The sequence below is a fragment of the Phodopus roborovskii genome, unplaced genomic scaffold, assembly GCF_943737965.1.
Source record: "Phodopus roborovskii unplaced genomic scaffold, PHOROB, whole genome shotgun sequence".
Lineage (NCBI taxonomy): Eukaryota > Metazoa > Chordata > Mammalia > Rodentia > Cricetidae > Phodopus > Phodopus roborovskii.
The window spans coordinates 18510844-18536651 of record NW_026126410.1 but is presented as its reverse complement, the minus strand read 5'-3'; positions in this window follow the sequence as shown (position 1 = coordinate 18536651).

Sequence of the window (25808 nt, the reverse complement as noted above, 5' to 3'; positions counted from 1 at the left end):
CCACTAGGGAAATCTCCAGAAATCTAAAAGGATGACCCCAACTAACAATCTAAACAATAGTGGAGAGGCTACCTTTTATGCTCTTCCACAATAATGAGATTGACGACTACTTTAGGTGCCATCCTAGAGCCTTCATCTAGTAGCTCATGGAAGCAGAAGACACCCACAGCTAAACACTAGCTGAACTCCTGGAATCCAGTTACACAGAGGGAAGAGTGATGAGCAAAGGGGGTTAAGACCAGGCTGAAGAAACCCACAGAATCAGCTGACTTGAACTAGGGGTAGCTCATGCAACCCAGTTTGATAGCTGGAAAGCCAGCTTAGGACCCACCCAGACTCCCTGAATGTGAGTGTTAGGAGGACTAGGAAGCTCATGGGGGGCCTCTAATAATGGATCGGAATCTATCCCTAGTATACGAATGGACTTTGGGAGCCTATCCCACATAGAGGGATACTCTCTCAGACTAGACACATGGGGGAGGACCTAGGCCCTGTTCCAAATGATATGTCAGACTTTGAAGACTCCCCAGGGAGGGACTTATTTTCCATGGGGTGCAGAAAGGGGATGGTCTGGGGTTTGGTTGTGGTGATAGGGGAGAATGGGAGGGTGAGGGAACTGGAGCCGATATGTAAAACAATCTTGTTTCAAGTTTAAATTAAAAAAAGAAAAAGAAAAAAAGAAAAAACCCTAAGACAATACTCTTAAGTATGACTTAATTCCAGAACCTAAAATTCTGCTATGGGAGTTTATACTACAAAAGTTGGAGTAGGTCATTTTATACATGAGTTTAGTGCACTTCGCGGATTACTTGGTTATTCTAATATCTATATCAATGTATATATCTGTATTTTTTCACTATCCTTTTTAGTTTGTGTTCTGTTTCATCTTTGTGGTGTGATAAACTCTGTTTATTCAAGTTGCATGAAAAAAAATGACCAAACACAATTGTGTTCAAATGGCTTTTTCCCTTCTTTCATGGTTTGACTAAGGGGACTGGATAATGAAGAGATGCAAAATGCTACTACTTACATTCAAAGAAATGCTTTATGCTTTATTTCAATGTCAACTCAGCCTTGTTGGTAATGGGTCAGGGAAACATATTTCTATGTGTAATATATTTTGACACCTGTGTTTAGCATTCATCAATTCCTGCTTTCACAATAAGAATGCAAGATAGGATGCTAAGAACTTTACAAATGAGAAAATCAAGTTTGTATCAATGAAGAATGGCTAAACCAACATTGTGTGTGTGTGTGTGTGTGTGTGTGTGTGTGTGTGAGAGAGAGAGAGAGAGAGAGAGAGAGAGAGAGAGAGAGAGAGAGAGAGAGAGAAAATCTGTTTCTTGATATTTCATTTACAAAATCATTTATATTGGTCATCAAAGATAAAAGCCATCTGTTTGGTTTGGGTCTGAAATGCTCTTCATAGGCTCATGTGTTTGAACACTTGGCTCACAGTGGTGGCACCTTTGGGAAGTTGTAGCAACTGATCAGTGATATAGACTGTGGGAAGTACCTGGGTCTGCTTATATTTTGTTCTCTCTTCTTGTTTGTAGCTGCAATATAATATGTCAGAAGCTCCCACAGTTATTGACAGTGTCACTAGAGCAGTATGCCTTCACACTACGATGGACTGTTTTCCCTGAACCATCATCATTCAAAACAAATTTCTTCTGCTTCTGTCATGTCTGTGGCCTAGTGATGAGGAAAATAATTAATACAACATTTTAAGTCCTCAATAAATCACATGATATTTAATTACATCAAATGTTTTGAAAAAGCTATCTTGTTGAATTATTATAAGGCATTAGTAATACTCCTCATTTGACTTGTTTTTCTAGACAGTTGATATTATTTCTTGAATAAATTAATTGAATTTAGTGATATGATCACATTAATAAATAATTTCTGTGTCACTGGCATTATTATTGGAGTAAATTCACCACAACCACACACACACACACACACACACACACACACACACACACACACACACACACAAATCTGAAGCCAATAAACATGCTAAGAAAACTGAATAAATTGAACACAATTCTAGCTTTTACTTTTGCCTTTCCATAGTAATTTATATGTGCATAAAACATATAAGCCTTTTATTCAAACTAATTAAGGGAAGCCACAATATGAAAAGAATATGGTAGAATTCCAAATAAAATTCCAAGATGACTCTTTAATCTAATTTTGTCCAAATGTCTAATTATGGGTGGTTCTTTACTTTGTTTTGTATTTTTCTTGTTTTGAGTCTTGATTTCTGAAGGATCCAAATATATTTATTTGTATCAATCTGTGGGAGAACCTTACTGATAGAAAGCTGATAACCTATTGTTCTACCAGAGGTAGGTCACCAAAATTATTCCTGTAAATTTCCAAGATGTCCATGCATGAAATTAAACACAATGCCTTCTCATTTTCTTGCTTTTATTGTTTCTCTATGTTCCAATTATTTCAAATGAAGTAGGTAATGTTTTAACATGGACTTTGTAAAACAGGCCAACAAACTTGGATTGGAAATTGTAGGACCTCCTAGAACAATTTGATCTAATATGAGAGAAAAATTGATCTTTGGGCTTTTCCTTCCTAATTTACACTCTGTCCTTCTGCTTAGTTCCTTCCCAGCATTTGAGGTCAATGGTTAAATTAAAAGCAGTTGGTCACCACAGCCTGACCAACAAGATGATATTTGGAACCAATATGGAAAATTTCCTCTCTCTCTCTCTCTCTCTCTCTCTCTCTCTCTCTCTCTCTCACACACACACACACACACACACACACAAAGTTTTGCAATCTCAAAAATCCAGAGAGCTGTCTCTCTAAGCTATGAGAGAGTTAGGAGTATGCATTTGTTAGGATGGCATACATTTTGAGAAAAACTTTTTTTTATGTATCCTTGGATATGGTACCATGATGTTAAGGAATACTTTCTCTAGTTTATATTTGCTCATCTGTTTTTATATTGAGACTTAAAATTTTATCTATTTAGCTGTGCTAATTTCATGATATTTAATGGTAATATAATTTGGATTTAAGAAACTATTTTTCATACCTGTATACAATGAAATATGATCACATCTTACCATTCATTTACCCTTTAATTATATACTATCCTTATAAACATGGCCCTTCCAACTTTGTTTATTATTACTTAATAGTCTCCTAAGTCCAGTTAGTGCTATCCTATCCATATGTTTATGGGTGTGGAACCAGTCGGTGGAACATTGAATCCTACCACATCTTCAAAAAGAATTATTTTACTTCATCCTGCAGCTGTCTACTATGAATAGGTACTCGGTGTGTGATGAATACTGGACCCATGCCTGGATGTTGGCTGACTTGATCATATGTGGTATATGTTCAATTAATACAGCTGTTATGACTTGATAATTGTGATAGCTATATTGTGTCCAGATGACAGCATTTCACAACACCCCTTTCCACATTCCTTTCTCTTCCTCTTTTGACATGTTCCCTGAGCTTTGGTTTGTGTGTGTTAGGGACAAGAGGAACATAGATGTCCTTTGTAGGGCTGAGTACTAAGTTTCTTATTCTTAGTTATGTATCCCTCCAGTAACTGCTGCCCATAGCAAAAAGAAGCATCTCTGATCAAGGGTGAGGACATCTTGGCCTATGGGTACAAAACATAAATACTTAGAAGGCAATTTGACAGCACAACTATTTAACAAAATAACAATAAGGAGGCTCCTCCCTAGGGCCTATAACCTCTCTTTCCATCCGTGGGTTTTTGGCCAAGATTACAGAACTGGGCATATAATTCCGTCCTGAAGAGCAGGCCTCAAATCTAACCAGAAAGTGGTTAGTTATCTCAAAACATTTATGTCACTATTACATCCATAGGCACAAATAGCTCAGTATGTCAGTATTGTAGCCAAAATTTGTATACTGTCAGACTCCATCAAAGAAGTTTCTTTGTGAAGTGGGTGGTGTTTAGTGCTAGGACTCACAACTGATTAGAGGACAGAGAATAAATTATTTATTATGGGAATTGGTTTGTTGATTATGGTGATCAAGTTTAATTTTTGCCATAAATAAGCTGGAGAACCAGGAACTCTGGTCATATACTCATTCAGTCAAAGATCTTGGTGTTCTGTAGTCTGAGGTAGACATGAGTGTTTCAGACCAAGGAGAAAGAGGGATGTGTGTGGAAGCAATGATTGCGTGTGTGGGTGAGGAAGGAAGGGAGGGAGAGGAAGAGAGAGAGAGGGAAGGGCTGACATGGGAGATGTCAGGGACAGAGAGATACAGAGATACACAGAGAGAGAATTATGAAAATGAATCACTTCTTTGGTATTTTGCCTCTGACTTCAGTGGATAGGGTAATACCTGCCAAAACTGATAAGGAATGTTTACTATATCTACTGTCTCAAATGCTAATTTTGCAAAATAGCCTCTCAGATATATACAGAAATAATATTTTACCATTTATCTACACATGAATTAAGCCAATCAAGTTAAAATGCAATAAATCATCACAGCAAATCTTTTTTATTTGTTTGCTTGCTTGCTTTTAAACATTGTGCACTGTAATTGCATCCTGTGTCTAAGCCATTCAGTAGTGGGAACTTTCCAATTTGTTTCAAAAATGCTCTTTTCATAGCATGCACTTTTTTAAAAAAAAGCATTTACATCTTCCTTCAATGATTCAAGTACACATCTTCTTCATTGTATAGGAATGAAAATAAGCTTTTTGTTGCTGATTAGGTCAATACTCTTTGTTTCCTCCTGGTAGCCACTTACGAAGACAGTATGGGAAGTTCTCTCAGTTTGTGGTTGATGCCATATTTATGTATATGACTTTATGTTCAATTCCAGTTTATTAGAATATTTTATTTATTTTGAGAACACTTTCTATATAGCTTAGGCTGAATTTTAAACTTTAGGCCTTCTGCCTCAGCCTTCTGAGTGCTGGGATATAAGTATGTGCCACCATCTTGGAGAACTACCTTAATGACAAATTTCCACATTTGTTAAATGAAACACATTTATTATAAGTGCCCATGCTGACCCACTAATTCACCTACATGAATTCTCTTTTATTTCCCTTTGGTCACAGGGTACTACATGAATTTAACTGAAGCAATTGTTATATTAAATGTTAATGGAACATAGTTTAATTCATCCTTCAACTTGACAGGAACTAAAACCACCCCAGAAGACAAACCTCCTATCCTAACTGTGGGGGGAGAGTCTACATTAGCTTAATTTATATGAGGAAACCCACTCTAAATGGGCAGCATTATTCCATGGGATGGAGGCTGAGACTAAATCAAAAGAAAAAATAAGAGAGAAAGTGAATGGAGCAGCAGTATTCATCTCCCTCTTATCATAGATATAATGTGATCAGCTACTTCCTGCCCCTGCTGCCATGCCTTCCCTTCAGTGATGGACTGTACCTTCAAACTGTGAGCCAAAATAAACTCATCCTTCATTATGATGTTGTTAGCTATTTTGTCTCAATGACAAAAATATCTAATACATATAAAGCAACTCTGATATTTTGATCTCTTGTAGCTAGAGATACCTTGATTATATAAATAAAGCTTGTCTGAAGATCAGACAATAGAGCTTTCATTAGCTAACTATAGAGGTTGAGAGTTCTGTAAAGACAGGGAGTAAGATGGCTGGGTAGGGAAGTGAGATGGCTGTGTGGACAGAGGATATAGGCAGGAGGAAATGGGAACTCACTCTCTTTTCTGCTGGGAAGCTAATGAGATAAAGATGGCTTTGGCTTGCTCCGTCTTCTCTCTGATCTCTCAGCATTTTTCCCTATATCTGACTCTTGGCTTTTATTACTTAGACTAATAAGAACTTCATTTACGTATATCAGTCTGTACACACTCAATTTGGGAAAACATAGACCTGTGGATTTACTGGTGGAAAAAATGTAACTGACTCCCAAATGAGTCAGCTCACTCAGGATTAGAACACTGCTTCAGTTATAGGTATGAGCCTGAGCTTTTGAACACCAATTTCCTGGTGTTCATTTAATTTCTCAACTCTGCTATCCTCTAGAGTCACTGGAAAGCTTCAGAAGTATTGGAGTTTGTTAGACATTGGAGAATTATAATGACCCACTCTACCTACCCTAGGATCACTGCGGTGTCACAGCTGGAAACAATGAGCTTCAGATATTAAAAAAACTGGAGCCAAGACAGTGGCAAGTCTGGTCCTGAATGGACTAATAAGCTGAAGTGATGATTCATTTAGTGCTTTCAAGATTAGAATATGCTAATTAATGCATGAAGACATTATGGCTTTCTATCAAAGTGAACTTTACTTGAACCTGTTTCAAAGTAAACACCCAAGGGTCTGACATAGATGCATAAAAATTTGATAATTTAGATATTAAGGAGAGCCAGATGTCCTTTTATGAAATACATCTTTCATATTCTGAGTGCAGTAAGTACAAAAATATGTGAGTAAGAACAGGAGACATCCCAAACAGCCACAATCACATAGTGTAATTGCTGGTGGGACAGTTTTTCCTTCTTGAATTTTACTTCAACATCTACATTCTGGGAATTGAAATTATTTTATGTAAGTTTGTTAAATATGTATGTTTGAGAAAGAGGCTATTATACCCTTTTGATATATCCAGCCAGATTTTTACCTAAACCCTTTGTTTTTCTATATAGATGAACTCCTAGACTATAAAACCTACCTCCCCTTGTAGGTGATTAGGTGTGGCCTTGTGAATATGATGCTTGTCTCTTAAATGCCTAGGGCATAGAATTTGTTTACATACAAATGTATGTCCACCTTCTGAAGACTAGGAAAGAATTCTTAAGGGCTTAGAGGTGCTATCATCACTGGATAAAAGGAAGTTGCACTCTAGAATCTCAGAGTGGAAGTACCTTTAGTAAACACAAACATAATATGGACGTCTGCTGGACTGTATGTTCTACTGAACAACATTTGACTCAAGGTAGATACCCCACCCCCACTTTCTCAATGAATTCATAAGGTGAACAAAAGCAAAAAGTGGAAATGGGAAACAGTGAGGTGTCTGGACAGATCTTAAGTATCAGACCTGTGTATATTAGAATAACTGGCTTTTTTATAAGACAATTTTTATATTCACATAATATAAAAGAAAATAAAAACCATTCTGTTCCCTTTCCAAAAATATGTAACAGCCGGAGTGTTGAGTGCATAGGCTCTTTTGGCTCAAGAGGTTATTTTCCCAAAACTGGTATTAAAGCATAAATTGTAATTAAAGCTAAAAAAAATGCAGACCAACATTGGCTCTAAACCATTGCTTGTGTATTTACTTATCCTAACATTTCTCTTTGAGGACAGAGAGTACACATTTAAGTAGCGTCAAATTCTCCAGTTAGATTTCTGCTCATATAGAAGAGTTTGAGATTTCATTTTTCACTTTGTGGGGGGATTCTCCAGAGAGTTATACATTTTTAGTCATTGTTTTCTCTGTATTTCTTACAAAGCTGAATTTATTACAGAAATTGGTAGTTGATTTTCTTGGGTGTCTTCTTTTCCTCATAGCATTCTGCATGCAATCCTTATTCTTTTCTTTTTATTACTTAAAATATTGTAAACACTTATGTAGAATGGATTACAGAACAGACCAACACTTTTCTCTGGGGTCAGTTCAAATTATTGTGGATTTTCTTCTGAGAAACAGGGAGAATAATTATTTGATGGTGGTGAGAATGGTTATGATAACAGACTATTTGATTCAGAGTCTTGCTACATAGTCCTGTTTAGTCTTTACTTCTCAACCATTCCATTTCCTCTTCCAGAGACATCCCTAATAAGAGGAGATGCTTCTGTACTTGTGGGTGTAGTATTCCCAGGAAGAAATTGTTCTTTACCACAAATTGACCAAATCTAACCACAATGACTTAAGATTTAAGCATCATATCACCAAGTGTCCGTTTTAGTTTTATTTGGTAAGTCAATATTCTAAAGCCTAAATCCCATTCAATCATTTGCAAATAACTGTTTCCTTTCTTTCTTTTTCTTTTTCTTTTTTTAGACAGGGTTTTTCTGTGACTTTGGAGCTTGTAGACCAGGCTGGCCTAGAACTCGCAGAGGTCTGCATGCTTCTGCCTCCTGTGTATTGTGATTAAAGGTATGTGCCATGACTGTCCAGAAAAAATTGTTTTTTTTTCTAAGTGATCCACTGATAATTATTCAGTAATAGAGCAACCACTTATAGATTTAAAATGAGAAGGCATATATTCAGAGATGTGAAAGAATTTGTTTTCCTCTCATCTGATCAGTTCTTTCTCAACTGATCAAGTCTATGAATATAGCTTGGAAGGTGTTTATATATCATCTCATGTGTATAAACTCAGGATAACTAAAACAGAAAACACCTTTCTTTCTTAAAAATGAGATTTAAAACTAGCATGTGTCATTCAATATAGCAGCAGCAAGTTTAACACAAGATTAGTATGAATAAGAAAGTAAAACAACTACCTAGAAATTCCTGGACCATATAACCCAGTGTAATTTGGCCTAGATCTATACCAATGTGGAGATGGTCTTAAAGATGTGTTTACTGTAGAATGAGGCCCTAACAGACTGTAGTTATTAAAACTTTAGAAACCAGGCTGTGATTCCAAGTTTAAGAACATGAAAGCAATTTCTGGAAGCTTAAGGTTTGTTTTCTAATGGTTGAGCCCCTCAGATGTAAGTGAATAGAAACAGAATTTCCCAAATGAAGACATGTGAACACAACCAGACTGTTGTAACCCATTGTCTATTGCCATTTGTTATTCATTATTTTGGAGTCTCTATTTCAGACTACCTAGTTAACTTGATTATCATTTGCAAGGCTTTCTGCATTGAAAAGAGTGGCTATATGAAGTTGAATGTCCAATAATAGTCATCTAGTTTTAAAAAGAAGGGATCACAGAGAGTCTCTAACTCTTTTCTCCACCACAGTGTATTAGTTGCTTTTCTATTTAAAAATGAAAAATAAAACAAAAACAAAACCAAACAACCGAAACAACATTGCATGTCACTGTAAATCTTGTTACTCTGACAGTGACAGTCAAAGATAACGGAACAATGTCTGGTGAGAATCCTTTAAAATCCTGGATGCAAGGGAACATCTTAAAAATCATCTATCATCTATCTTGCATCCCTATTGCAGTTTCCTCTCTCTCCTCTCCTCCTAGTACCCCACACACCTCCTATTACCCTCTTTACCCCATGTACTTCTCCTATGTTTCTCTTCAGAAAAAGGCAGGCCTCCTAAGGATGTCAACAAGCCAGGCATGGCATATCAAGTTGCTGTGAGACTAGGCAACTCCTCTCTTATTAAATTAAGGCTGGACAAAGCAATCTGGTAGGAGGAAAGGGTCCAAAAAGCAGGCAGCAGATTCAGAGACAGCCCCACAAAAAGATCAAGCTATACAACTGCAACATGTATGCAGATGACATAGCTCAGCTCCATGTAGGTTTCCTTGTTGTTCATTTTCTTGCATTTTCTTGTGATGTCCTTGTCCCCTCTTGCTTCTACAATCCTTCCTTCTTCTCTTATGCAGGATCCCTAAGTGCTGCCTAATGTTTGGCTGGTGGAGGGGACATCATGTAACTGAAAACCTTCTGTAATGCAAAGACACCATCAAAAGGACAAGACAGCAGCCAACAGCATACGAAAAGATCTTCACAAACCCCACATCTGACAGAGGGATAATCTCTAAAGTAAAGAGCTCAAGAAACTAGTCATCAATAAATCAAATAATCCCATTAAAAATTCTCAACAGATGAGCCTCAAATGGCTGAGAAGCACTTATGAAATGCTCAACATCCTTAGTCATCTGGGAAATGCAAATCAAAATGACTCTGAGATTTCCTCTTAGAACTGTCAGAATGGCTAAGAACAAAAACACAAGTGACAGCTCATGGTTTCAAGGATGTAGAGCAAAGGGAACACTCCTCCATTGCTGGTGGGAATGAGAACTTGTACTTTGGAAATTAATAAAGTTGTTTCTCAAAAAAACTGGGAATCAATCTACCTCAAGACCCAGCTATACCACCCTTGGGCATATACCCAAAGGACACTCTACCATATCATAAGGACACATGCTCAACTATGTTCATAACAGCTTTATTCATAATATCTAGAAACTAGAAACAACATAAATGCCCCTCAAAAGAAGAATGAATAAAGAAAATATGGTATATTTACAAAGAGGAATACTATTCAGCTATTAAAAGTAATGACATCCTGAATTGTGCTGGCTAGTTTTATGTACACTTGGCATACGTTGAAGTCACTGGACAGAAGCAAGAGGGGACATTTAATTCAGAAAATGCCTAAATAAGATCTAAGCAAGCCTGTTGTGCATTTTTTAAATTAGTGATTGATGCAAGAGAGCCCAGGCTCGGGGATATGCTTGAGCTTCTGAATTCCATAAGAAATCAGTCTGAGAAAACTATAATAATCATGCCAGTAAGTATATTCATGGCCTCAGCATTAGCTCCTGCCTGGAGGTTCCTGTTGCATTTCTGTCCTGATGAACAGCGATTTGGAAGTATAAGCTAAGCCAAATAAACTTTTTCTTTCCCAATTTGCTTTGGCTATGGTGTTTCATCATAGCAATAAAATCCCTAAGACAAACATTTCATAGGCTCTAACCAGAAAACCTCTCTATGAGTATCTTCTGTTACTTACCCAGCCTTGCCTAACTTTTGACCTTGGAGTGAAGAGAGTGCAAGTCTCAAATTCTAGGCAATGCTGCTCAAAGTGTTATTTGAATTGTCTTTGTTAGTTTGCTTGGACTTCTTTGAGGCTGATCACCCACAGCTGGAGGAGACTCCATGGACTGCTTCCTCTCTATTGCTGTATTTCCCTGTCAAGAGTTATTCTCCTCTTCCAAAACATTGGATTTCCCTGTGGATTCCCCAGGATTCAGGAAAGTCATGCAAAATGAATGTATTAATTTCCTTGTGAGGCTGTAAGAAATGATTACTCACTTGATTGTTTAAATTTATGCAAATTTCTTTTCTTATTGTTCTATATAGAGGCCAGAAGAGTAAAACCAATATAATATCGTTTTTGCTCCATTTTGAGTTACTACGATAAAGTCAATTTTCAGGTTCTAGATTCACTTAAAAATTGTTTTTTTATATTTAAAGGACAGTATCTTTCTAACAGATGCCCCCCCCCCGCAAAAAACCCAAACTAAACAAAACAAAAAACCCCAAGAATTACTGTAGGTTTTCACTGTACATTCTTCAAATTATAATTTCTTTAGATTACCACACCTTTTAATTAAGAACACCAAAAAAAATGAGAAACAATTTCAGGGAAAAGTCAACATTTTCACCTAAAATGGTTGCCTTACATTTCCATAATAAAGATACATTGATGTATCTTTACATTTACATTTACATTGATGTAATGTAAAGATACATTAATGTGAAATGTTCCCTGTAAGCTTATGTGTTTGTGAGCAATTGGTGTCCAGATGGTGGCACTGTTTGGCAAGGTTATGTACCATTTTGGAGATGGAATCTTGGTGAAAGAGTGATTTTCTGGGGGCAGACATTAAGGTTTCATAACCACTTCTTTAGCTGTCCTGTTACAGCTCCATCCCACTACGGCCACCATGTTTTCTACATCATGATGGACTACAACCCTTCTAAGGAAAGCAAACCCTTTCCTCTTGAGGTTGCATCTTGTAAGGTATTTGGCCCCAGTAATGAAAAAAGTAATTTACATAAATAAATGCTCAGTATTTAAGTAGAAATGACAAAGATTAGTTGTAGAATATGACTTCTATATGATTTCAATTCCATGTAGTTCTGAGGAAATTATTTAAAAATCAGAGAGGTGCCCATTTCTTCCACAAGGATTCTGTCCATGTAGAAAGATTATAAGATACTTACTTGGTTTGCTTAATTTTGCAAAATGAACTGATAATATGCATTCATAGAAATAAGAGTTATATTGTAGTTTACATTTTTAGATCCTGTTGGGATCTAAACCTATATTCTACCTGAAACTGAATGCTTATGGTAAATTTTAGGGGTTATTTTGTTTTGTATTTATTAATTACATAGAAAATATAAAAAAATTCATAACAGTAAAGAAGCCACTGCCAAATTAACATTTAGTTCCCATCCTTTTAGTATGGAATTACTTCCTTATTCAGTGCTAAAAAAGAAAATCATTTTTATAATTCAGAATAAGCATAAGAAACTCTGTCTTCAGCTGTCCCCACAACTTACCATTGTTGATTCAAAACTATGATAATATGAGCATAAAATCTTCCGATTAAACTCTAATCAACCATTTCCTTGGTTGATTATTATGCTAATTACAGAATATATATTCTTAGACTTTCCATCCCAAGACAATATAATATTTGGTTCTGTTGTTACTGTACACATCTGCAGGCAACTGCAGTTAATTTAGACTGGTTTAGTCAATAGAGGTCTTTTTGAAGTCTTTTTGGGGACCTGAAAACACATATGAAGAAGTTTTGTCACTGACAATGATTGTCTCCTTTTAAACACATTGGGAATATGTTTTTGCTTCCAGAGGGGTAACCTGGTAAAGTTGTAATACTGCTTTTTCTCATGGGCAATAAATCTCTTAAATATCTCATTCCTTTTTATGTGCATATGCTACCTTTTAAATTGTTATTCCAAGTATAGTATCAATGCTTATTTTAATGAAAGAAAAAAAAACAAGGCAAAAATGGTTAATGAACTCTTTTGTAGCTCTTCAGAAAGTTAGAGAGGCTCTTAAGACATTCCATCTAGACACAAAGGCTCCAGATTACTAAATATAGGGGGTAAGAGGAGACTAAAAGGCTCCATCTAAACTCAGATTTCCCCATGTCCTATGTCAGAAACCACAACGTGGATAGTGTTTCACCCAAGGCTATGGGGACAGTGTAGACAGATGGGTACACATCCCTGTCTCATTCTCAGGCTCTTCCTGTGTTTACTGGAGGCAAACTTGTCTCTGAAAACTTGTAAGATTCATCTCTAAGGAGCATTTTCAGTCATGATTAATTTTAAAAAATCCCTTTGGAGCTATTCTCATGTAGGCTTCTGTCTTTCTAGTAAGATTTTTATAAGCTTATCAATACTGGCTTCTGTACAGTAATGTTCTCAGTCTGCTCACTGACTAAGCCCCAAACAGTCAGTATTTGCCAAACTGGCTTGCCCTAAGTCTGTTTAGGTCACTATTTTGCTGAGAACAATGTCTCTAGGGGACCAACAACATAATTGATATATAGTCTATGCAAAACATTTTGTTGGTGACAATTTCCTATTTATAGGCTTTCTGCTTGCATAAATATTTTGTTGTGATTTTACCAAAGATTTATTACTATAATTATTATTCATATCCATGGAGGAGTAGGGAGAGAAGGAAGGAGGAGAAGTAGGAGACCCATAAATAGAGAAAAAACAAAATACCTGCATTGTAATCCTTGGGATAACATTGCCAGTCCCCTATGTGGGACATCTACTGTTTTAACATTAACCTTCACTCTCTGTCCTGTTTCCCAACACTTGCATGAAATATAACAGACTCTCTGAACCCTCTAGTTTGCTATTCTGTTCTTTGGGATCCCAGGCAGACTGGAAGGAGAGCGGGTCATATCAGGACATCTCTTTCTCTTGCTTCCTCCCTGCCAATAATTTTGGAATAATACTTTGCAAAGGTCACTGGTCTTTGAAATGCTGTGGAATTTCTATGACTCCTCCTCTGTAAGTTTTTGGTAACTTCTGAAAGGATAGCAGTGGATCACTTGTTACAAACACAAGATCATTATAATAACTCCATGGTTCCTCTTACTGTTAAAATTATCCCTCCTCCAATTATGATTTTTTTTAGCCTGCCAACTGTTTGCCATTGGAGTCCTGTTGTCTTTTTGAAGGGGATGATCTAATGGTAGTAGATTGCAATTGTATCTGCAAAGAATCTTCAAAACAAAGCTCTGTGGGAGGCAAGCATGGTACACTTTTAGCTGATACCCATTGAAAACAGTCTTTCATGGGTAGTTAAGACTATGTTCATCATATTTTGCCTTATTACATGACCTTTTGTGGTCTTCATTAATAGAGTCTATTTTTCTAAAAAAAACAATCTACCCTATGTCCAGTCTTGTCAGAACTAGACACCCTGCCATGCCATACTTAGATTATGTTATCACACATACAGTTATAGTAATATTGAAAGAGACTTTATATCTTTTTTAATTTATGAACACTCCTTTTAGAGGCATTCAGATGACAAGTATAAGAAATGCTCTAATAAGGATGCAAAGAACATCCAAAGGTTATACTAGTGAGCCCATAAAGATGGAAAACTGCATGCTTTTCTTACTGGGGCTTGAACACAGCATCATATTTGTGTTAGTCCATAAGTTTGTTATTTACCTAATCTTCTAGTCCCCATATAAAAGACTAGGAAGGTCTAGGTGCCAATTCTCCAAAAGGAGCATTATGTAAGCAGTTAGATACATTAAATTAATTATATATGATCTCTGAAAGTCAGTAAAGAGCTTCCAGGGATACCCAGTCAATAGCTCATGGACCACATGAGCCCCACACAAAAGTGAAAGCTCACTTATTTAAAACATGAGGGTTTCCTTTTCATTATTTTTGTTACTTGATCATAAGATTATTCTAGGCATATTTTAGGAAACAGATTCTCCTGTTGGAATGTTTTGTTTGATAGGTATGATTGTGTAATCTCTGTTACCTTATTAATCCTTTCTGATTCTATCACTGGAGTCATATTGTTTTTAGGGCAGTGTTTTGCTATGATGCCCAATCTGGCCTCAAATTCACAATCATCACAGTCTTTTGAATACTGGGATTTCTAGAGTCTATGACTAGAAAAAACTAAAGAAAGCCAATAAATTTAAAACTATTAAAATCATAAAATTGTGAATATTGGATAAGGTTTAAAAATTATAATAGTGAATACATGAAGCTATTAATGGAAACTAAACAACATACTTGTAAATGTCCAATAGGTCAAAGAAGAAAATCACATTTGACATCATAAAATTTCTTGAAATAGATGACAATAAAAACATAATATTCATAAACTTGTGAGATGAGACAAGAGCAGTGCTAAGTAAAATATTTATAGCTGAAAAACAAGCAGAAATGGAAGATTGTTTCAGGTCTTCCTATTCTTACTTTGCCTCAAGGGACTGGTAAAAAATGAAAGCAAACTAAAGCAAGATTATCAGAAGGAAGGAAAACAATTAGAATTTGAAAGCAGCCATGAACAAAACAGCATCACTAGATGGTAGAAAAAACATCAGGGCAACTGGTAACATTTTATTTTTAAAATATCAGTAAAACTGAGAAATCTTTATCTATCATAGAAAAGAGACAGAAGACTTAGAACCCTCAAAGTAGTACAAAACAACTGGTTTTATAGAAATAGATTGACTTACAAGTGAATGAAATGAGTAACTTGTTTTCCTCAGGTGAGGGTGTCACCATGTAGCCCAGGACACTCAAATCACAGTCTTTCTGGCTTATTCTCTAAACGTCTGGAGTTATAGACACACTACAAAACATAATTTCATGTCACTAGATCAAATGACCTACATAAGAGACAAATTCACAGAAATATGTAGCACAACAAGGCCTAAGAATGGAGAGAGACTCAGAGGAGATGGAAGGTAGTAGAAAATAGAGCCTGAAACCCACATCTTCAATAAAACTGAAGCCTAGGCCACAAAAGGGAAAATACAGCCTACTAATACTGACATGTAAGAAACACAAACTTCCCATGAACCTACAACTGAAATTGAATCAATTACCAAAACCAAAATAGAAACAGAAAACAAGAATCAAAACAAGATACCTCCTTTTCTTAAATATAAATCTTCATCAAACTCTTCAAAAAGTGAAAGGAGATGGTTTATTCTGTAAAGCTAGCCATACTCTGATACTCAGGGAGACAAAGTATTTAAAAGAAGGCAAGGTACAGGTACAGGCCTACACTCCTAATGAATATCAATGCAATGTCTTCAGTAAAATGCCAGCAAGCCAAATTAAATGATACATTAAAGGCATTATTCATCATTTGTTTTACAGGATTTTAATCTTGTGTGGAAGGATGACTCATCACATGAAAATAAAGTAGTGAGTATACCATGTTTATAAAATGAAAAATGAAATCTATATGTTTATATATTTGATTCAGGGTTAAATTACTTGATAAATGCCAATAATAAAAACACTCACTAAAGTTTAAGTGGAAGAAAATTATGTTGACATAAAAAAGGCTACCTAAGAAAAATTCACTGCTATTATCTGTATAAGACAATAAAAATTTCCTTTTATTTTGTACAATTTTACTATGTTTTAAAATATACATAGGCTCTTAAGCCATAACATTGTGCCATAAAAAGAAAATAAAGAACCCTAATATAAAGAAAAACTTTTTTGAATGTGTATAAAAGCTACATTTATCTGCAGATATAAGGAAAAGGAATTATGCTGGTCTAGAAAAAAAGGTAATTTTAGATAACCATCTTAGAATACAACTTACCCTGGTGAGTCTACAATACAATTCCTGAACCTAAGAATCAAGGGCAATCAGGAAAGAAAGATTGGAAAGATCACGTGAACTAGAGAAACTAAAGAAACTGTAAGTCTGCAGTGAGATGTGTCTTTTACAACTGACAGGGAAGCTACACCCAGGATACCACAAAAAATATGGCCTCATAAACAAGACTGACTCAGAGACAACATTAATAGACACGTTAGTGTAGAAAGGAAAGTGTCCTGGGACCTCCACCCCTAGACACAGAACTAAAGATAAATAAGAACTACTGAATGAGAGAGAATGAATCTTTCCCAGGAATGGACCCCAGAACTGGTGACACATTATCAAGCGGCTGGGCAAGATACATGCATGTATACAAGCAACACTCTACAAATGATCTCTCAATCTCTCTCTCTCCTGCTCTGTCTCTCTTCCCCCTCTCTCCCTCTTTTTTTCTCTCTCATACACACACACACACACATACACACACACACACACACACACACACACACACACACACAGCATTATAATTAGTCAAAGAAACTCACAAAGTTATAGGAAACAAAAATCAACCCTTCAAAATCATTTTTGTGTATTCCTAATAACAATGAGCAATCTGAGAAGTAAATTAAGAGGACATTTTTAATTCTATTGGCACCAATAAGCACAGAATATTTTAGAAGCAATCAAGGAAGAAAAACTGTACATTTGAAACTGTAAACTATTGTTAAAAGATACTAAGGAAGATCCACGCTCCTGAAAATATCACAGTTTGTTCATGGACTGAAAAACAATGCTGACAATATACTTACACAACTCAAAACAATCTGTGAACCAGTGTAATTTCTGTCCAAATTTTAATACATTGCGTTTACAGAAATGTACATAGTTTTTGGCTAATATTCATGTAGGCTCTCAAAACCATTCGTAGTCAAAACTATATCAATAAAGAGTGAAATTTGAGGTCTCACAGTTGTTTTCAATTTTAGAATATGGACTGATCATATAGCCCAGCAGATAAAGTGTTTGGCTTGCAAACAAGGCTTACATTTGATTCTCTGATTAAGTTTGATTACATTTGTTTTTCTCTCTATAAAAGTTTAGAATATTGTTTAATATACTGTTAATTTGTCTAATCATCGTAATTAATGCTTTCTACCAGGTCCTTCAATCTCCCCAGGCATAGGTTTTGGATCAGGGTTAGGAGAATGCCCAGAAGCTTCCCGGAAAGAGTATTTTTAGGCATGGATTCTCTCTCGTAGAGTCAGCCTCAGACAGAAATCTTTTTAAATATGAAAAATCTTTTGAAAATTAAAAAATGTCATTAAAACCTGTCTTTTTGGACTGTAACATCATTACTACCTCAAAATATATCTCAAATCTTAAATTCTCTGTATATTTCTCCTTTCTAGATACTATATGAAACTAGTGGAGAGCCCCTAGGCAACTTGAACATTGAAAATAATGTAACAAGTTACTTAAATATTTTTCAAACTTTTGTATTTGTTACTTAAGGCAGATTTTTATGAAGCAAAATTTTACCCCCTTATAATTGTGCAGTAAAATAATAAGACATTAAGGTCGTCTTTAAGTGTGGTTATAAGTAAATCATAGAAGGAATGAATGAATGGGTAGTGATGAATTTTGTCATCAAACAGACCTTCCTCACTTAACAGAGAAATGCATGCCTACTAGGCCTGCTTTCCTGTCATGGAGGCTACAGGTAGAGCAAACACATGGGCTAAGAAGGAAAATGTTTCTGGTGCTGTTTATATGTGTTAGCTCTGAATTTCCCTCACCAAGAGTAGACACCCACGTTGACAATTTGCCCTAAAAGATGTGAGGATGAATTCATCAAAATCATTGTGAGAGGAGATGAGGGCCCAAGGAAAATAGGGTCTTGTAAAACATTAGGAAAGGATGTAATTGCTAGGGCTCAGGTATGGGTTATAGTTTAAATACATCCTTTGCCTATCTGAGATATCTATGTAGAAAAATACCTTTCCAACTTATTGAGCATTTTGGGAGATTTTAGATTGAACTAAAAGCAAATAGATTTACTGAAAGTTACTCTCATTCTCTTACATCAAAATAATTCCCCAAGGAGTTGAAGACTTCCTACCAGAAGTCTTCCTACTACCAGAGGAGTAGTGTGTACAGGCCAAGGGAAGATTTTTCAAAATTATAAAAGGACAACCACTCTCACAATCAGAGAAGGAGGTAGAAAGAGGCTATAAATGGGTATTTGTTCACAGAAATAGAACCATGGATCAAGATCTCTTAAATAGCAAGAGCATAGTGTCATAATGAGATATTGACTATAGTTACCTTACATTTTTGTTCTTTGCAGACAAATAAACATTTTGCTACATTTATACTATAAGTTCATGTAGAGTGAATAATATAAAAAGAATTTCTAAAGTATTACAAATTCAATGTTATTCCAGCATTCTGTTTCAAGATAATTTAATTCACAGCAATTTAATGCTTTATTTTACCTACAAAGCTTGACACTAAAGATAATGTAGATGATTTAAAAGACACTCCTAAAGGAACTTCTCAAATTACTTTATACATTGAAAGTTTTCTTGGAAAAGCACCATGAATGTAGCAATACATGCAATGAGTTGCCAATGTACAGCAAAGGCCTGGTAATAGTCTCCTTTGAAGAACTCTGAAGCCAAAGTGGCCGATAGATTGTACTGGCCAGAATTATATCAGCTTAATCTCAGTCAGTAATTGAATAGGTGCCCATGGGGAAAGACACCAGTTAAGTTAGCTATCTTCTAATGAAGTAACTAACAATCCAAGACTGTCTATTGACCACACTCCTTGCAACTGGCCACCATAGAAGATATCTCATTGTCCACCAGTGTTTGCACACACTGCTGAGACTTATTATAACTGGAGAAGAATTACATCATGCCAATACTACAGCACTTTCCATGGCAGCTCATTTTGAGGCTGTGATTCTTTATTATAGTTCCAAGGTACAGTCTAGATTCCAATGAATTTCATTATTTTTGGTGAAAATAGCTTATCTAACCATGATTGCTGTACTTGTCCATTCACTATCGCAGTTGGGAAAGGTTATAATAAAAACTGCAATTCTAAACGCTGTAGTGATATATTCGCCCTCCCCCACCTGTAGCACTGACCACGCCTTTTGGGTGTGGTCACAGGTGCAGATGTGATTGGTTAGGAGGAAAAGGATCAGGGTCGAAGCCCTCCAGCTCTCAGAGAGCATTAGGGAACAGGGTCTGTCTCCTTGGAGCAGGAACGCCGTGGGGATTGCTTATTATTTTCCATGAAGGTAATTTACTAATATACTCTACTTCAATTATACTGGGTCTGATGAATCCTAATGTCCACGTTTCAAAACCCTGCCTACATTCTGTAACAATATGCCTCCCTTCCCTCAATAGTCAATGTTTGGTTCTGGTCAATAGACTCCACTTTACAAGCTGGAAATGGTTTAAAATGCCTAAAGTAGAGTTATAACTTACAGGTGTGTGGAACATATCTTGTGCTGTAGATAGAATATTCCTCCTTTTGAAGGTTGTGAGTTCCTAACTATGAAGATTCCAGGGTTATGCGATGAGCAGAGATTATGAGGGCCAATTACATTCAAACTACCATACCCATATTTCTTATGAACGTAAAGAAAACACAAAACTCAGTTTTTGAGAATTTCACATTACAATAAATTTCTAATTTAAATGCTTTCTTGTTTATTTTCATTAGTGGGTACTTGAGTTATGTGTCGGAAAATGGAGACAACCAAAAATCTTATCTTCAGAACCAAAAATCTAGGAATTGGGACAAAACAAAATTTAGTTTGAATATAAAAGCTATAATCAAAAACTTAGCTGGAATGCCCCAGTGTGTCACTTCCATTCAGGCAAAAATGAGTATTTTCTCTTCTTCAAGAATTCAGATTCTCCAGAATAGAATTTCTGGTTTCTTAAAAATCTATTTGTCATGTTAATGTGAATGAGTACAGGATGAAATCACAAGATACTTGTTCACCAATATTCTGAAATATGCTAGGAAAACATATATTTCTTGTGAGGTTAATTTGTTGTTTACAACAAATTAGTAAAGAGCTCACCCTAAAATATTACATTTTAAATTTATATATTAAAAATGAAGTGATTTGGTCCTCTGATACTTAAGGCTTTTGACAATTTGTTTACTGTTTTTTTTTCTTTTTTTGTAGGGCTTTGTAGCCTTTAGGATAAATGCCAAATGAAATAAGTTAAAACAAAAGTGACATTAAAAAAATTCTCTCATTTTCTCATTATTTCTCTTCCCTTCCTTCCTTCTTTCCATCAGGAAGATACCAAGACTAAATATGTCATGTCATTTGTTTCAGAATTTTCATGCCCATTCTTTGGATATAGGGGCTATTCATTACCAGAGTCTCAAAAGCAATAAAAAACGCAGAATTAATCATTGCAATATCTTGGAAGTTGATGTGTTCACATCTTTCTGCTGTATTACATTTTGTGTGAAGACAACAGCATGAAGAATCATCCCTTCCCCCAGCCTAGATCATGAGTCGGATAGAAAAAAACTGTTTAGTTTGGTCACAAAACACTAAACTAATTTTTAAGTAGACACAAGCAACAAGCAGAAAGGCAGAAAAGGAAAAATAATCAAGACATGTAGTTTTCATAACTGTGATGTCTTTTTACTCTGTCCTATTTATCTTTTTCTCATGTCTATGTATTTTCTTTTCCCTATGACTTCTATATATCACTTCTATACTTTGGAGAAGCTGTAGATAGGAGCTGTAAGATACAATGGTTGTCAGAGTTTATAATACTTCCTTTTGAAGATTGCAAGTTACTATTTTAAATAATTGTATTTTAAGTCTACAGTAACTAGACACTTTCCTTTAATGTACCATTACACTTTTTATTTTGGTTTTTGCATGTAATATCTTATCCTAGAATTATTTTCATCTCAGGTATTTGAATCAGCTTGACTAAAAATGTGTGTATCATCCAAGTATCGTAGAACACAAATGCTTCTTTATCAATAGAAAAATATGTTAATGAGATGATTAAACTGTCAATTTCACACAATCTATGATCACCCTAGAAACAGTCTTAAGGAGGGGTTGTCTTGGGTATTATCTTAATTATGTTAACAGAGATGAGAAAATTGATTTCACTATGGATGTCACCAGTCCCTAAGCAAGAGATTCTGAATTGTGGATGGATGAAAGACACAATCTGAGAGCTAGCATACATTAATTCATTGTACTTTGGTCTCAACTACAGATGTAATGTGACTACCTTCAAGCTCCTCTTTGTGATGGACAGTAACCTGGAATTTGGAGCCACATGAAACCCTCATCAAAAGATATCACAATGATGATACTTGCATGCCTTGACAATTTCTTTCCTTCCATGCCTTCTTGTTTTTGCCATGCTATTTTACAACAGTAGGAAATGAAATTAAGATAGTTAACCACTGAGCTATAGAAAGTGTTTATAATTAAGTTTTGGAATTTTCAAAGAATACAAAAACAATATTATATGGTCACATTTAAAATGATGAATTTTGTACACATATGTGAGAAGAGAAAGGGTAAGTTAAATGTTTGAGGATATTCTTGATGCTTTCAAGTAGAGTATAATATTTGTCTTTGTGGGTAAAAACTTTTGATCCCTAAGTTTGCAGGTTCATAACATAACACCTTGATTAATAGCATAGCTCAGATACAGGGCATTTTAGCAAATACCATGTGGGAAGGCCAGACTAAACTTGGAAGCCAAACATCTTTTCCCCCTGCTAGTTACCCTTACTTTATGTTAGTTGTGTTTACCAACGAATACAAAATGTAATTAATTAAATCACTTTTTGTGAGGAGTATTTGGGAAAGAAATAAGTGCAAAAATCCACAATTACTCAAAGTTACACAAATGGATATGTAGGAAAATATCCAAATATAAGTCTCTGAAGGAATTTTCCAGTATAATTTTAATTTATACAAATTGGTAAAAATCTTCATCAGTGGAGAATGCATGTCTTCTACATGCCTTCTTGGAACCACATTTATTTTGTACGTCAACATTAAATTATTTATTTTTAGCTAGGGAGTTCTGACATTCCCTTAGTGCTACGACAATGTGTATGCATTCCTTTCAGAGCCTGATTATAAATAAAAATAGAGAAGTACTCTATCATCTTTGATATCATCTGTGATAACAAAAGACTGGGCAGATATTTAAATAAATACCCAAGAGTAACATTGAGATTATAGACTACAGAAAGTATTTAAAATTATCTTTTGTAATTTTCCAAGAGAAAAAGGGCCCAGGCCCTACCCCAAATGACTTGGCAGATTTTGATAATACCTCATGGAAGGCCTTACCCTCCCTGAGGAGTGGATGGGGGATGGGAGGGAGTATCTGGGATGGGAATGGGAGGATGGAAGGGAGAGGGAACTGGCATCAATATGTAAAATAAGAAGAAAATTAAATAAAAAAGGTGCTTTCCCACCATCATTATATGAAATTTTCAATGTTAACTGCAGTTTGGGGGCTAAAACAGAGAAAAAATACCCAGACAGAGGTCACTCAGGAGTTCAGAATTTGTGTTATGACCTAAGCAGATACCCTGCTATTTAAAGAACATGTATGCTATGGTGCTGATAGTTCTTTCTAGTTTCTCTACAATGTTTTTGTTTTTGTTTTTGTTTTGTTTTTTTTTTTTTTTTTCCTGGCCAGTAGCTTCTCCCAGTACTGAGCTGTTTTCTGTGAAGCTGTTCAAGGCATTCTTATTGAGGTAGATTGGACATTTTGTTTTCTTTGTATAGGTAGAGAAATTGATTCCCAAAGAAGTGGAAAATTTCATGAGAGTTATCCTCAGTTCAGGAAGAGAATCTGCCATCTCTTGCTTCTGGATCAGTGTGGCTTGTTGAAAGACAACAGAACAATTTTGATCACTTAATTTTTCCAAATACTCTGGTCAAAGTTTTTTTCTGTGAATCCTCAGCTCTACATTCTTGTAGATTTTTATTTCCAAATTGTCAGCTAATGGTATCTTGAATTAGTTGTATTATGGATAAACTTTGTGCTTATCAGTTACCATTTCACTGAAGTATAGCTTTTACTTTCTTTTTTGATTCAGATTGTCTTCATGACTGGGTTATAAGACTTTGTGCAAATTGCTTGTAAGGAGATATTTGGAAAGGGTGTTAGTGGTAAGGACATGTATAGATTTGTCGACATTTAGTCAAAAATATTAGACCAAATTTTCTATGGCTATTTCCTCATTAATGATGAATTGATTATGATTGCTTTGATTATTTTGTTTAAATTGTTAATTTGATTATTAACAGGAATTGATTAAATTGTTATGTTTGAGCCAGGAAACAGTCTCCTATGCCTTTAATACCATAAACTCTGTAAGCAGAGGCAACAAGATCAAAAATTTCAGCTGACTTAGAATACAGAGCAAAACCTTTTCTTTAATCCTGGCAGTGGAGGCATACTCCTTTAATCCCAGTAGGGCAGTATTAGCACACTCCTTTAATCCAAGCAATCTGGAATCAGAGGCAGGCAGATTTAGAGGCCAGCCTGGTCTACAGAGTGAGTTCCAGGACAGTCAGTACTGTTTTACAGTGAAACCTTGTCTCTAACCCCTCCCCCCTTCCCCCCAAATAGTCAAAACAGGCAGAGGCATGGGCAGGGGAGGGAGAATTCATACTAAGGATGCTGGAAAAAGCTATATGTAAGCTTACTATTTTTAAGCCTATTATTTGATTATAATGTTCATATAAGGCTCCATAGGAAGTCATACATTGTCAAAATGAAAGGTTCAGTGCCTGGTGTGGATACTTTTTCTTGAGTTTTTATCAGGAGTAACCTGGATAAATAATGTAGTTAATTGTCATTGTTCTTGGTTGTCAATAAAAATACTTAATTATAAGACCCTGTTACTGTTGATACTATCCATGAATATTAGTGACACAACATGGAAAAATCAAGTTACTACTGGCCAGGAAACTTCATCCCTGATGGTTACCTTTGATAGTACTGAAAAGTGCTTTGCAGGCTTCTGGGGCAAAAAAGTAATCAGTTGTACCTGGTTGTGATGAATGTGAATTCAATGATGCCCATTAATGCAATAGTGTCACCAAAGCTATAGGAGTAATCCTGCTTCATAATTTGATTTAATGTCTACTCAACAGGAAGTCTTGGTAGTATAAATATGACCAAGAAATAATGGCTGAGAAATCACAGTCCCTAGGTATGAACCTATTGTTATTTTACCAAATAAATATAGTATCAAATTGTTTGTTAAATTCATATCTATACATCCATAGAAAAATTTCTTTGTGTCTTGGACAACAGTTAACATAGGACCTCACAGCTCATCAAAATGCCAGTAGAGTCTTCAACCCAAAATGGGCCATCTATATCAAACTGCTCTACAAGGTTCAGAGACTACCGAGAAACAAGTGTGAAAAGATTGTAGGAGCCATAGTTTGGGGACCACCAAAACAAAACAGTATCTTCTGGACATGACAGTATCACTGTACTAAAAGAACTCACAGTAGCTATGGTTGCCTACATAAGACCTGTGCAAGATCAAGTTCGTCAACATTCTATTGAGAAATATATGTTGTTTTGAACCCTCAGTCTTAATTAAAGAGCTTAGTTACCCATAACTAAGATTTCTGTGGGAAAGAGAATTTGTTCTCTTTAAGTGTATGGCTCCTGGTAGCTTGTCCATGCTCAAGTGAATGGTCCCATATCCAGGAACACATTGGCAATACAATATAAACTTGATGAGTTATTTATTTTTTTAAAAATGAACAAAAAAATGGGTGGTGGGAAAGTGGAAGGAGATTTGGAATGAACTAAGGGAATGGGAACACATATGGACAAAATACATTGTATGAAATTTCTAAAGAATAAAATTATTTTAAAGGTCAAGCCAAAAATTATAGCTGTATAAAACTCAGTATTGAATAGTATTTTAAATTACTTAAGAGGTAAATACATCAGTGATCTATTTAAAAAATAGTAATATTCTTCATAGTGAAAAATTATTGTTTTAACAATATCGGTGTTTTCACTGTATATAATACTCCAATTAGTCATTATAAAATTTTAGTAATGTAGAATTTTAGGGTCATGGTGGTGAAAGTATCAATGTAGTACTTTATCAATTATAAAAATCTTTCAAATGATCATCTACAGATAAGCTTAATTATAGTCCTAAATTTGTGTCTATTATTGTTATG